The following is a 4,585-nucleotide window of genomic DNA, read 5'->3' on the forward strand; positions in this document are numbered from 1 at the left end:
GCCCTCAAGATGAAACCAACAGGACGACCAACAAGTGTGCGCTCTACGCGAACATTAATGATGTACGCGATTCTGTCTTACGGAGCCCACGGCGTTCAATTCGTAAGCAAGCAGCAGTGGTTGGAATGTCCCGGGAGAGTGTTCGCAGAATTCTTCATCTTGATTTAAAATTTCATACGTACGAATTACAGATGGTGCAACAATTGAAGAATTACCGGTTACGATTAGGATTCTGTTAACAAATGATAACAAAAATAAACAATGACGATGAATTTCTAAGCAAATTGTGGGTGTCAGCTGAGACACATTTTCATCTCAAAGGTTATGTGAATAAACAGAACTGCCGTTACTGGGCAAACACAAATCCTAATGATGTTCATAAGCGCCCTTTACACGCTAGTAAAGTGACAGTATGGTGTGGTGTTTCATCACATGGGATTATCGGACCGTCTTTTTTCGCAAATGAACAGGGAAACACAATAACTGTCAATGCCGATCTGACGTGGAGATGTTGCGAACTTCCGCTACACCTGCATTGAACAACTTTCTAAACGTTCAAGAAGCCTGATTTCAACAGGACGGAGCCACATCACACACTGCACGGCAATCAATGGCATATGTTCGAGAATTGTTGGGCAACCGTGTGATCTCATGATTCGGTAACATTCCCTGGCCCCCTAGATCGCCAGATTTATCCGTTTCTGATTTTTTGTTGTGGGGATACCTCACGAGCAATGTTTACACGTCCCGACCAAGAACCCTGGATGAGTTAAAACAGAGAATTCGGGATGTAATTCACAGTATCCGAATTGAGATGTTGCAGCGGTCACTGAGAAATCTCAACAGCAGGTGTCACAAATGTATTCGTACAGAAGAACTCCATCTAAAGGACGTAATTTTTAAAAAATGATACATATCGTCAGTGTTTCGTAAATGGCAAAGCTGTAAGGTTTCAATTACTATGAATGCAATTTCTTTCCTTCATAATTTCTGATTTTATTGGATTGCAGAAATGTTCCCGTTTTTATGTGCTACCCTGTACTAGTAGATGTTATACGTTAGCTCAATTGAATTTTCATCCCGTTTACGGTTTCAAAGTGAATATAGCTAAGGTATAGTGTCTAATGGCAGTTTACGCATGTGGAATATCAATATTCTCGATGTTGCATTAACTACCAACGCACTGAAATATCTAAGTTCGTCACATAGATTTCAAGCTCGAGATTTGTTTCGCAATTTCATTCGTAGGAAGATTGTTTTGAAGCTACGCACCATCGAAAAAATCAGGTATTTACCGGGCAAGATACAAACATGAGTCAATCCATAAGCCCGGAGATAGGTATATACGAGTGTTGGAACTTTAATAGTGGCAACCATTTATTTACAGCTTTTAAAAAATAGACACATGTTTCAAAGTTCTACTGACCTTCAGAGTAGTCACCAGCATTGTGTATAACACGTTGCCAGCGAAGTGGAAGCCGTAGGATACTCTTAGCAGTGCCAGTTGTGTTCACAGTACGAGCGACGCGTTCTGTTGCCCGACGCATTTGTAGCAGTTCTGGAGTGAATACTGTGAAGTGTTTCCTTTAGTTTAGAAATTGAGTTGAACTTACGAGGAAGTCAGGGGAGTGCAGTAAGTGGTATAGCACTTTGCAGCCCAATCAGTCAAAAAAATCAGTAACAGCTTGCACTGTACGTGCTTGAGCATTGTCCTGCAAAATGATGGTCAGGTCCTGCAGAAAGTGTCATCACTTCTGTCTCCATGCTGTTCATTTTTGGACCACAACCTACTATCAGCTTAGAGACAGAAGTGATGACACTTTCTGCAGGACCTGGTTTCCTGTCGTTATATTATAACAAATTTCGAGAGATCCTAAATTTGCTAATGCTTTGAAACATCTTACGTTGATACCGCTCAGTCTATGATAAAGAAAACCCACCAAATACGATGTTTAACGTCATACAACATGGCGGCTACTATGTTCTGCTTGAGAAGTAAAGCAATGTCGCATCTCACTGGCCACGTTCCTCTCAACGAGGCAAAAATATGGCTCCCTAGATTCTTCATTTCACGCTCAGCAGTGTAACAGGACGTGGAATTCCACACTGTGACGTCCTCGTCCACGTGCGTTTTCACGTCCTGTGAGAGGACGACGCAAGGCCGGTCAACGATGCGCTTTCTCGAATAATATATGTGTATGTACTTTAATGCTATTTGATAATGATAATAAAACCCTCGGTACGCTGCACCTACAATCGGTAAATCTTATTGAGACTAAACACATTTTAGTTTAGTTAAAGGCATCTGAATGCTCTTTCCGACTTATAAATAGTTTGGTATTTCAGGTGAAAGCTGTCGGAATTACTTGATTGCGTTTCATACCCCCGGTGATTCAAAAAGAAAGAACAAAATTCCAGTTGTTTATTACAGACAAACTGTAAAACAGAGAACCAGATTGTGTACATCACTGGATTGCGGAAGGTTCAAAGTTCTGACACAGCTGCTCTGTTATTTGTTTGCAGAAACATGGCAACTATACCACAAGAGAAATTATTTTGGGTGTTGGAATTAGCACGACCTTAATCCATTGTTCACGTGCAACGTGTATTCCGCCGTATATTAAGCAAGAACCCGTCTCTGGATAAACAGAATGACTGGCTACAAAATTCTTGGAAGTTTGCTGCATACGCAAAGGGAAGAGCACAATGACCTCGGAAGCCCGAGAGACGAGCAGGCCGGGAACTTCAACTTCCTCAAACAACGGCGTGATGCGTTCTGAAACGATGCCTGCATATGAAACTTTACAAGTTGCAGCTACTGCAAAAAAACTGCGTCCCGGCGAACATAAAAGAAGCTACGAATTTTGCATTTCAGTTCTCCAGGATATGTCAGAGGACAATTTTTCCAAACGACTCATCTTTTCGGACGAATCGACATTTCACCTATCGGGTGAAGTAAACCGCCATAGCCTACGAATTTGGAGGGTCACAAAATCCTGGCGTCGTCGTCGGCATGACAGAAGCTCACCGAAACTGAATGTGTTTTTCGCCGTTCCAGTTCACGAATTACATGGTCCTTTCCTTTTTTTCCGGTGGAAACTGCGACAGGAATATCATAACTGGACATGCTGCAAATACTGGTCGTTTCTTTATGAGTCCAGTTATTTCATTTCTATGCATGACAGCATTGCGCCTTGAGGTGCCGTGTTATCTTAACACCACCATGCCACAATCCTTGACTGGAACAGGTGAACAACAAGATCTTGTTGTTTGCTTTTGACCTCCTAGGTCACCTGACCTCACACATCTGCGATTTTTTTTCTGTGGAGGTACATAATGTGGCGTCGATAGTTACGATGCCAAAGAACGTAGGTGGCACTACGAGAGAAGACTGACTACACCGACCACATCGCCCTCTGGTCGAGGCTGTGGAGATCAGGGAGTGCCGTCTTGATTTCGGCCCATTTCATCAACAGGAGACGGCCTGGAAACATCGCTTCTACTACCGCGTGGGCTAACTTGCTATTGAGACTTTGTATTAGTTACGTTCAGTCTACGTTTGGACAGCCACGAGTATTTGTTAGTTTTGAAATTATACAGAACGGTCATCTTAACTTCACAGGATTAGACATGGACTACAGCTTCAAATCTACATGCTCATCCTAGCCAAACTTATGTATGCATTTGATATTTACTTGTGTTTCTGACTCTGTTAAAAGTGTTTAAGTTACACGCAGTACTGAAGTGCTTCACCTCTCCTGCCCCTACTCGCTTCCTTCACTCTCGGCCTATATTACAGAAGCAGTTTCACAGGAGCAGACCCACGCACCGTCTATCCAGACGCGATACAAAACATAAAAGACAGCGTTTCTTTCCCACCTATGGCAGAGCTGAGAAATCGAACAGATGAAGCTGTCAATTCAATAAACAGGGACCTGTTGATATCTGTGTGGAATTAAATGGACTACCATTTCGATGATCCAACGGAGAGCAGCGCGTATCGTTACAGGATCATTTCGTAATCGCGAAAGCGTTACGGAGATGATAGATAAACTCCAGTGGAAGACTCTACAGGAGAGACGCTCAGTATCTCGATACGGGCTTTTGTTGAAGTTTCATACTTACCTTCATCGAGGAGTCAAGCAGTGTATTACCAGAATGAGATTTTTACTCTGCAGCGGAGTGTGCGCAGATACGAAACTTCCTTGCAGATTAAAACTGTGTGCCGGACCGAGACTCGAACTCGGGACCTTTGCCATTCGGGGGCAAGTGCTCTACCAACTGAGCTACCCAAGCACGACTCACGCCCCGTCCTCACAGGTTTACTTCTGCCAGTACCTCGTCTCCTACCTTCCAAACTTTACAGAAGCTCTCCTGCGAACCGCAGTATATTGCTCCCACCTACGTATAACACGCGAAGAGACCATGAGGATAAAATCAGAGATTAGAGCCCACACGGAGGCATACCGACAGTCTTTCTTTCCACGAACAATACGTGACTGGAATAGAAGGAAGAACCGATAGAGATACTCAAAGTACCCTCCGCCACACACCGTCAGGTGGCATGCGGAGTATGGATGTATAT

The 4,585-nt window shown here is 43.3% G+C and overlaps 1 non-coding gene across 1 annotated transcript; it reads right to left on the bottom strand.

Moving 5' to 3' along the window:
* Positions 1-4,222: 4,222 nt before the first annotated feature.
* Trnas-cga (transfer RNA serine (anticodon CGA)) lies at positions 4,223-4,297 on the bottom strand. Its single transcript has one exon. It is a non-coding gene; the product is annotated as a tRNA-Ser (tRNA).
* Between the last annotated feature and the right edge of the window lie 288 nt (positions 4,298-4,585).

Source organism: Schistocerca cancellata, chromosome 2 (assembly GCF_023864275.1).
Source record: "Schistocerca cancellata isolate TAMUIC-IGC-003103 chromosome 2, iqSchCanc2.1, whole genome shotgun sequence".
NCBI lineage: Eukaryota > Metazoa > Arthropoda > Insecta > Orthoptera > Acrididae > Schistocerca > Schistocerca cancellata.